An 11,490-nucleotide genomic window follows, 5' to 3' on the forward strand; every position below is an offset into this window, starting at 1 on the left:
CTAAAATGACTGTATCAGAAACACCTGAGAAACTTGGTAAAAATGCACATTCCTGCACCCCTTCCCAGATGTACTTTATCAGATTATCTATGATGGAGCTCAGGATCTTCTATCTTATATACACCCCCATATCATCCTTTCCACATAGCTTAGAGTTTAAGAAACCAATAGGAATGGCAAGCCTGTGTTCTCCCTCACATTGTAATTACCTGTAAGCAAATGGCGTAGGTGTTGCCAGAAGTGTTACAGGTGTTGCCAGAAGTGTTAGTCTAATTAACGATCCACTCTGAATTTTAGGAGTTCCTTCGAGATAGCCTTGTTTTTGCTTCCCCTTCCTATTGGTGGATTTGCTTTTGTATTTTTTTGTTTGTTTGTTTGTTTGTTTTCTTTGGGGTTTTTTTGCTGCACCATGCGACATTCAGGATCTTAGCTCCCTGACCAGGGAACCTGGTGTCCCCAGCAGTGGAAGCACGGAGTCTTAACCACTGCACCTCCAGGGAAGTCCCCGTCTTTGTATTTCCCATGCCATCTCAAATGCAAAACTACACTCCAAATACCTTCAAAAATCACTTATGGCCACTAGTAGAGCAACTTTAAATGAATGTTTTCGTGTCTGCCCATAAAGACTGCTATTGCATCACTTCTGCTAGAGTTATTATAGCTTAATCAGCAGTCTGATTTAGAGGAGTGGTTTAAACGTGCAGGACTTTGGGAAGGGAACTGTGACAATTACCCCTCGATTATGCCTGAACAGGACTGATCCTTGAATCTTGGCTAATTTGGGGGAGGTTGCCTACCGCAGAGCTGTGATTGTGCCCACATTTTGGCTGCCAGTATGAGTCTGTGTTTTTATTGAATAAGAACCACTGGAAGCTACTGGATAAAGAAATTTCCTTCCTTTATCACATCAGCCCCTTAAGCTCAACACTGACACCCATCACACATGTATACACACACACTATCATATGTTACTGCAAGATATATTTATTTACCTAAAGGAACAACTAAGATATGAAACTTACATACTAGCTGAAATTAATTTGTCTAGTGAGAATTAAATATAATTGGAAAAATTGGAAAGAAATTCCTAGCATATTTTTTTTTTTTTTTTTGAGGAAGGGAAACCCATCACCCTTCACAAGATGTTTTGCAAACTTGGAGATTTTCTTTTTGTTAGACACCTTTAACTCTGGATCTTACATCTTACTCTTGTGACTGATTCTTTTCTCTCTCTAGCCTGCTATCTCGGATGTGGATTACTATTCATTTTCCTTAATCTTTCACCTCCAGAGGTTTGATAGGGAGGGTCTGGGTAACAAAAATGCAAATGAAAACCAATCTTAAAAATTAATTGACACTAGCTATCCCTAAGTTAAGAGTCTCTTCAATCACTTGAATAAGCAGAACATTTTCACCAGCCACTCTTTTTTCCTGCCTCCAATTCTCTACGTTCATATCCACCCCACTCCTCAAATGATCTGTAGAGTTTTTTTAATTCCCAGAATCTCTTCTCATTTCTTGTGAATTTTCCTATGTAGGAAAACTTAAGCTCCATTTCTCAGTTTTAGTTTTCATTTTGCAGTGGCAAAAGTTTCTTCTGTCCTTTAGTTCTAGTCTCTGTAAGTGAGAAACAGTTTGGTGTTTAAAAACTTTTACCACAACATAGGTAAGTAAAATGACACATAGGAAGGTGATAAAATCATGGTTGAATGGATGGATATATGGAGATAGGTGATAGGAGAGAGAGAGAGGAAGAGAGAAAGAAATGGATAGATAGGTAGATAGATTTATATTTCTATATCTATATTATAGTTAGTGATTAACACATTTAATAAATAAAAGTGTGGTCTCCCTAATTGGTCACTAATTAATCCATCCATACATTCATTTAACAAATACTTCATTAAACTTTTTTTAGGTGCCAGCTACTTTTCTAGACCCTAGAGACAACACCAATGAATAAAATAGTCAAAATCTCCGTTTTTATTGAGCTCACATTCTAATGGAGTTTATGTTATTGTCTACGCTTCCTCCTGAATAATGCTGGAACCCATCTCCTATTCTTTGAAGCCAAATCTTTATCCTCTTTTTAACTGGATGAATAAAGCACCCTGCTGACAATTCCTTTTTTCTTTTCTTTCTTTTTTTCTGTAGTCTTGATCCTTTGCAATTTACTATCCTCATTTTAACCACAAGATTGAAATCTGATTATATCCCTACTTTGGGCTATTCACTGGTGTTTCCATCCTTTACAGAATAAAGCTCCAATTCCGCAGCTTGGCATCCAGGGCTTTTATGAGTTCATCCTTACCTACTTTTAAAATGTCACCTCCTGGCATTCTGAATCACACCCCAAACTTAAAGTCATGTTCATTTGTTGCTACTTGCAATTCTTGAAATTTGCCTCAACACTTCATGCTTCCAGCCCTTCGTGCATGCTCTTCCCTCCGCCATCCCCATCTTCCCCTAGTAAAGTCGAGTTCACACCTCAGTGTCTTTCTGGACTTTCCCAGATGAGTTAAGAATTTTCTCTCGTATGTTCCTGAATGACGTAAATGAGTTTATTGTAGTTCTGACCTCACAGCTCTCTTTTTGGCCCCTCCTATTCATGGTGTAGACAGATGAGATTTTTTTTTTTCCATTTTTAATTGAAAATTTCATTGTGTCAGCCTTCTGATCTATGTTTTCCCACTGATTTATTTCCTGCCTACTTCTCCAGTCTCTCTCCCTTCGTTCTTCTCTTAGTTCATTACACATTGCTCCATTTTCCTTCTGCTTTTTGAGCACACAGAACCCTTTCTCACTTTTATCCTGGTGGTTCTCTCTGCCTGGAATACCCGTCCTGGGCTTATCGAAAGGCAGACTCATACTCATCGCTTTAGGTCTCACCTCAGCTCTCACCTGATGAGAAACGTCTTCCAGGATCGCTGCTGCTATAGTGGCCTCCTCTCATTACTCTCTATCCTGACACCGTGTCCATATCCTTCTTAGCACGATCCATATGAATGGAGCTCAGTTATTTGTTTAATAGTCTCTGCTGATTTTCTGGAATGCAAGCTCATTGATGGTTAGGATTCTGTCTACTTTTTTCACGCCTCTGGCTCTAAAGCCCAGCATGGTGCTCAGCAAATCTATTGATTGACTTAATAAACAGTAATGGCCACATGTTGCTGTTTGCTATTTGCTTCTTTCTCTGTGGATACCAGACTGTGGAGATAGATGTAGAGGATATACGTTGTATACCGCTCACTTTAGTACCACTAAGAAGCATGATATCATAGATAATTAAATTATATTTTACCTTGAATATAAACATGACAAGTTAAAAAAATGCATCATGTTATAAAGATGCAAAATTATTTTAAATGAAATTATGAAAAAGATGAGTAATAAGATTTATTTTTTGATACCTAAGTCTGATCAAGTCTGAGGCTGTCTATCATGTGAATTGGGAATGGAGACAAGTCCTGCATGAAGGTTAGCATCAGAAAACCTGACTCCTCTGACATTTGGATGATGTGGTATAGAGAGCTGGCTGTATCCCTATGGTCACTGGTCTTGGTTCTATTATATAATTTGGAGATTGAAGGAGATGATGACCCATTGTAAGGTGCCAAGCAGAGAACGTGCCTGAAACAACCCAGGGACCCAGTAAATGTTAGCCCTCATAGTTAAGATGATCAACAAAATAAATTAATTTCTGATATAGACTAAGAGGAATAAAATCGAAGTTCAGAAAAAAATTCACTTTTAAAGATTCAGCTTTTTGGTTGTCAATTTTTCAATATTTTCAAATCCCAGAATTTAAATGATTTTGTTTTTCTCAGGGTATTATCACTTTAAAAATGTTGCAAAAGTAGTTAATAGGTAGAAACATTTGTCTTATCTGGTGAAAAGAGTTATTTTCATGTATTTCATTTTTAACTATTAGTTATTTATCAGTTTTCAAGTTATGAGACTACAGCTTTGTGGGGAGGGATCTACTTTTATTATTCAAATCTCAGAAGAAATACATGCTTTTTAATAGCTAACTTTTATATCAAGACAATAAGTTAAAATGGATTTCTGGTCTCCTGACATCATTAAAGATAATATTGTTTTAATCAGTTTTAGGGTCACCAGCTTCCAAGGCAGCCCCCAGTGATCCCACCTCCTATAATTCACGTCCTGGTGTAGTCCTCTCTCACATGATCCCAGAGTTGGTCTGTGTGACCAATAATGACAGCGGTGATGGCATGTCACTTCAGAGAGTAGGTTATAGAAGCTCGTGCCTTCCATCTCGGCCACTTTGGGAGAGATGAGCCGCCATTTTGTGAGCAGCTGCTCACAAAAGCCCAGGCAGCAACAAAGTGAAACCTTCTCTGGCCAATAGCCATCAAGGAACTGAGGTCTGCCAGTAACCATGTGAGGTCTTGGAAACAGTTTCTCTAGCCATAGTTGAGGCTCGAGATAAGACTGCAGCCATAGCTGATGCAGCGTGCAACCTCATGAGAGATGATGGAGCCAAAACCACTCAGCAGAGCTGCTCCCAGATCCCTGACCCACAGAAACTGTGAGATAATAAATGTTTATCGCTCAGCTGCCAAAGTTGGGGGTAATTTGTTAAAGATAATTAATACCAGTGTTGAATCTGATTTACGTGGTACATTGCATGTTTGAAACCCAGTGTCCTTAAAAAAATCCAGAATTTTATACATAGTAGAATATTTATAAAAGCCAAAAAGTCAGACACAAAGAAATTGTATAATGAAAAGAAAAAAAAGGAAGAAAATAAGATGGCCTGAGTAGAGGTTATGGTCATATGTCTGCAGCTGTGATAGAGTTTAGAGATGGTAGCAGATTGGGCTGAACTCTATCTCTTATATAGAGCAAAAGTCTGAGCTATAACCTTTGAGTGTTCCCTTTTATAACTTTAAGGCAGTTAAATCATGTTTATGGAATTAACACTTTCAATGGTCTTTTCTGGATGCTTTTCTCAAATTGTCAAGCTTTCTCCAATGAGTCTATGTTAATTTTGTAATCAGAATATATAAGTATTATTTTTGTTTAACTTAATCAAGTTTTAATATACTCAAAGATCTAAGTTATTTAGCACCTCTGGAGTTAGGAATTAGAACTGAATAATTCAATTGTCTATGGCAGATTTTACCACATGTGATACCTGACATCTGGTTCTAGGTCCTCTTTATTTGAGAAACGTTTAGAGTAACTGAGCATGTTTATTTTAGAGAAGAGATCATTTGAAGAAATATGAGAGCTGTTTCCAAAAATTTCAAAATTGTTATATACCATAAGAAATAGACTCTGTAATAGAACTCAAATAGTTCTATGTTGATACCAGGAATAAAGTTAGAGTCAAGTCACAAAGCAACACTTTCAGCTCAATATGAGGAAGAAATCTTTGACATAACTAAAAACAATAAAATATTCTGCCTTGTGAGATTGTGAGGTCCACACCACTAAAGGGGAGTAAATGGACATTCACTCACTCTTTACTGGACATCTTCATGAGGGCCTGAAATAGCATGTCAGTGATCAAAGGGATGCCTCACTGGCCCTAGATTCTGTCATTGGTCAGCAATCAATATTTTGATATAACTGATTAAGTGGACTAGAGATGCACACATCACAAGAATCTTTGTTTTAGATAACATTCTTGCATTAATTCTTTGACGGCATTACCCAAGTATATGAAGATGTGTAAATGCTCTCCCACATCTGTTTTTCATGACCTAGATCTACTTCATTGGCTCCTGTAGCTGAGAGAGTTTCTGAGGGAGCTGATAGACATAAAAGAAGATCTGCAATTAACCAGGGACACAAAGACTGGCTGGGCTGGACCTCCAGGGCACACCTCTGCTTGTTTCTATCATCTCCCCAGTTGCAGACAAGGGTTCTCAACATGGTCCCAACTTCTCATCTACCTAGCCCTGTAGTACCAGAGGGAAGACCCATATCACCTGAAGCTCTGGATCAGTACCTCTGAACGGATTTGTCTGGCTTGGTTCAAATGTCCACCCCTGAACCAATAACTATGCCCAGAAAATGGAAAAGAATTATGATGATTGGCCTTGGTTCATGTATCCTTCCTATAATTGGAGCGCAAGGGACAGACTATTAGGAGTTAGGAAATGCATGTAGATATCAAAAGCAATCCCTATTTCAGACCACAGTAATCTCTTATTTTTTACCCTTTCATGTTTTGTTGTTGTTGTTGTTATTATGCAATTTTGTAGCGTTATAAACATTATAGGCAAATGTACTGGAGTTACCTATAATTGAAAAATGTATATTTATTTTCTCTCCATAAATTATTGAGGTGTTTCTGCTATATAACACATTTTGAAGTTTCACCTACTTTAGAGGGGTATCATTCTTTTAATCATAAGGCACTCAGAGTCGCTTTCTTTTAACTTTCTGAGTAGTTTTTAATAAGCATGGCAAAATCAATCTAACTGAAAGATCTGATCATTAACAAGCACTGACCCAAATCTTAACAGCATCTCCCATGGCATACAATGCCAATCACATCCTCTGCCAGAGAAATTCATGAAGAGGGTCCAAGAGATACTTCCATGAGACCTGACCAGGTGCCTCCTCAACTGGGTCCAGCTTCTGTGAAGGACACCTTAACTCAGACAGATGAAGTGTTACATTAGAGATAGTCTGTACTGCCACAGTGCATTCTGAATTATTTTTTAACTTTACCATGATTTTACTATTTTTCATGTAGTTTTTCATAATGGAGATTTTCTGACATTATGCTAATTGAGCTACTGAATGCAAGGATATCTTTATATATACCCTAAATTTGATGGGATTCAGACCTAGGTAAATATGGAACAATTGTAGTAAACACATAGATACAATTATTCCCTTTAGTATTCAAATTTCATGAAGATAATAGCTGTAAAACACAGACAACAACTTTCCTCTATCTTCATCCCTGTCTTCTAACATCATAACGTTAAGAATTTATGAGCTAAAATATAAACTATTTTTGATGAAAACACTATAAAATTTGATAAAACTCTATAAAATATTAAAACATGAACTATGACAATATTAACTCTATGAGTTAAAACATGAAGTATTTGGAGTATTCCTCCTACTGAGTACTTATGCCAGTGGGATTTGTCTGAATCAAAGTAATAGCTCTACTGAAATACCTTAATTGTATGTCTGGCTACAGTTCAAACTTCTCACTGTATGTGACGCAAACCCTCCCTCAGGCAATCCTGGTTTCCTGGTTAACCTGGAAAATGAATGCAGATGACAATAGATAATTGACTTTGCGTAGAGGGCATGATGCCAGAGAACCATGGCTTTCCCAGCCAGTTGTTTTTAAACATTCTGGGAAAATTTACTCATTGTGTAATTTTTTTACTACTCAAAACATCTTTGTGTGACACCAAATGGTATTTGTCACAGTTTTCCACTTATGTACACAGTTGTTCATATTTTAAGGAGAATATCTCATTTATTCTAATTTATTAAGAGTGAGTCAGAGACTGTTTTGAAATATCTAAAGATCTGTTATATATATATATATATATATATATATTTAAATTTATACATTCATAAAACAGATCAAAAACTTAACTTCTATTAAAACACTGGAAATGACAGTTTTAAATATAATGAAAGCCTTCCACTTAACTGCTTTTCATAGATGTTTATTACTTTATTCGTTTACCTAAGTATTTTAGATTATAGCTAAATTAGATTAATTTAGAATATTATTTAATATTATTTGAATTTGCACAATTGAAAATATTGCCATGCATTATTAATAAATGAACATAGAGTAATATTATTTCTTCTTCATTCATTGACACACTTTTTGATATTTTTCAATCAATGAAAACTATAAAAATATGCACTCAATTTACAGATTTTTATTGAAAAAGTGAAAAACTCATTTATAGCGAATATGCTATTGAAATATTTTCTACATCTGACTAACTGGTGAAGCCTTAACCAAAAACACAATTTAATTTTTAAAAGATATTAGCAAGTAGTTGGTGCAAGCATCAAGATAAATAGGAAGATATATTAAAATTCTGGGACCCACCCTCTAAAAATACGGTGAGAGACTTCATAAATTTTAACATTATTTTATTCCATCCTGGCTTTTTAATTCCATTCTTTCACTGTTTGTCTTCTTCATTTGTCCATTTATATTGAGGGCTCACTCATGCCATATGATGAGCTAGTCTGGGGTTAAAAAGACAAATGAGATACACATAAGATCAGATTGAGAGGATATCAAGTTTATTGGGAAAAAAGAGGTCAAAGTCTTAAGAGGATAGATGTGGATAGTTTAATCAAAATTATATTGAAGTTACCAGAAGAATGTCACATTGTAGGTGAAGAGGAAAATTATAATATGTATGTGAACATATAATATTACCGTTGTTGCTTGCTGACTGCACTTACTTTTGGTTCTTCCCTCATCCATTCTCTGTACTTCTCCCTTGACTCCCAGACTATTAGACTGGTTTTACTACCCTCTTCTTCTATACTTCAATTCTTTCTTTTTCAGAATTATCAACTTTCTCCCTGTACCTAGAGTCTTTTCTACATATGCACTTACGCTTCACTTCTTATCTCAAATAAAGAGAATCTTTTCTCTTGTTCATGGCTAATCTCTATACATTTGTTACAGATCCTGTGTCTTTCCAACTTTGTCCAGGCCTCATCCACCAAATTATTCCCCTCGCATTATGAGTCTCTCATTTCTCCCTCTCCTTTCTTTGTGAGCATATACATACACTCAACTCTTTCATCATTAAAAAAATTTTTTTGGACTCTTTTCCTATCACATTTTTCTTCTCTTAATAGTCAAAATTATTCTTCATATATCATTATTCTTTATCCTCCTAACCTTCCCATTCAGTGTTCTACTTAACTACAGACTGACTTTCTGTCTCCACCCCACCATACCAGTGAAACTACTGATGGTAAGATGATCAAATCCAAAGAACACTTTTCAGTGTTTATTTAGCACCTATGCCAGGCTGCATTTGACACTCACAAATAATAATTCTCCTCTAAAATGTCTCTTGGTTTCTTCCTTTTTTTCTTCCTCACCATTTTTCCCTGGTCATCTTCATTGGACTTCCTTCCCTCCAAGAGCTTCTTAAGGTTATGTTCACCAAGATTTTTGTTTTGTGGGGGGTGGTCCTCTTCTACTTGCATTCTAGTTCTTTCTCAGGCATTTCATCTACACCAATTATTTCAAATGCACCAATGAACTAAAAATTTCTAAGTCTCTTTCATCACCCAGACTACTTTCCAAAGCTTCAGATTTATAAGCTATGGGTCTATAAGACATACCCATCTACACATCCTTTATGTGCTGTCAATGCTACCTACATATAACAGAAATAATTGTTGTTATCTTCCATCTTGTTCTTCTTGCTGTATCTCTTAAATTGATGAAGGACACCACCTTCCACTGAGTCACAAAAGACAGACATTCAAGGACTTCCTTGATTCCTCACCTTTCCTCCATCTCCACTCCAATCAACAGTCCCTGTCATGCCCTCATCCTCAATGTATCTTGAAGCTGTTTCTGCCTCTACCTCTACTACCATTCTCTTAGATGAGTTTTTCAAATCTATCACATGCATTGCTGCATGATCACTTCAATTACTTTTATTTCTAGCCTTCTCTTTTTAAAATCATTTAACCACAATAGACAGACTAATCTTTTCTTTTAAAAACAAAAATCTAACCATGTCATCCCCCAGCTTAAGATCTTCTTCCAACTTTCCTCCTGAACAGCAGGATAAAGTGCAAACTACTTGTCAAATGACCTTAAGCTCTTAGTATCTGGCCTCTGCTTACCTTTCCAACTTGATTTCTCTCAGACTTCCTCATATGAACTTTTTACTCCAGCCAAAAACAACATGTTTTCACCTATTATAATGCAACTAGGCACTTGTCCTATCATCACAGCATGAGCTTCAGAGACTTACTACCTTCATATCTTGGTGACATTTATGTCTCCTTAGGTCACAATCCCATCTTGGTTTCACATAACCTATGAACTAAATTATGAAGCTAATCACCACCATCTCCTCTTCCATCTTCACTCTAGCTGAGAGGCTTCCTCCAGTGAAAAAAATTCAAGGTATAAGGAAATAATCCACAAACTTTCTAGATCACAGTTAACATCTACCTGTATGTGTGTCCATATACTCTTTTTTCCTCTGTACTTGTGATAAACTGTTTTTCTATCTAAGAGCCCATGTATTTGGATTCTGCATCTCATCCTATCTTGCTTACTTAATGAAGTGGATCAAGAAATGTTCTTCTGCCTCTCTTACATTATCATTTTTACCTTCTTGGTTGAATCATTGCCATAAACGTACAAACATGTAAGAAAATATTTTCTTCTGATATCACATTCTAGCTTCCTTCCACTTTTCTGGGAATATCTGAAAATACCTGCTATCTCCAATTCCACTCATATCATTCCCTCTTATACTCACTCTAAGCAGACCCTCATTCTTACCACTTCAAAAAAACAGTTTTTATAAAGATCATTGATATTGCTTAATTCTCAGTCTCCATCTGATTTACTCTATCTGTAGGTTTAACTCAGTCACTCCTATTTACTTTAAGAATTCCTTCATTTAACTTCCGAGGCTCTACTGTGTCTTGGCTTTCCTCCTACATTCTATGTTGTACCTTCTTATCTAACCCCCAGCCCCCATTGTTGAGGGGAGGCAAAGTGTTCTCCTCACCTGCCAATCTTCTAAATATTGGGGTTCTTGGACTTCTCTTCATTTCTTTTAATAATACTCCCAAAGTTTTCTCTTCCATCCTTATGGCTTTCAATATCATCTGTGTTCTAAAAATTGACATATATATTTCCAGCCAGACCTCTCCCCCGAACTCCATACTCACATATACAACTGTCTTCTATTGAGTATCCAATAAATATATTACATTTAACATTTCCAACATCCAATTCTTGATGAAGAGATGACGATGGCCTTCGTTCTTTTCCATAGGGTTTTCCTTTCACCTCCCCTCCCAGTTTTCCTCATTTCAGCATATGGTAATTTTATTCTTTTGATTATTTAACTCAAAAACCTTGGGATTATTGTTGAATCCATCTCACACTTGAGTAATTTCTGTCAGTTCCACTTCTAAAATATATCCTGAATCTGGCCACCATGCTTCTCCATAACCTCTAACAGTACCCATACCACTCTTTTCTCTTGCTAAGATTTTAACAATTCCCTCTTAATTAGTCTCCTTGTTTTTATTATTTTTCCTTTACAAACAATTCTCAACTCAGCAGCCACAATTCCTTATCTAAAATCTAGGTCAGGTCATAGAGGCAACCTAGACTCATGGCCAACAGCATGGACTCTGCAGATGGACATTCTGGGCTCTACTACTTACCCACCATGTAACCCTGCATGGGTTACTTAATCTCGCTGGCTTCTGTTGATTTACCTATAAAATAGAAAT

This window comes from Balaenoptera borealis, assembly GCF_965194805.1.
Source record: "Balaenoptera borealis genome assembly, chromosome: 5".
NCBI classification, from domain to species: domain Eukaryota; kingdom Metazoa; phylum Chordata; class Mammalia; order Artiodactyla; family Balaenopteridae; genus Balaenoptera; species Balaenoptera borealis.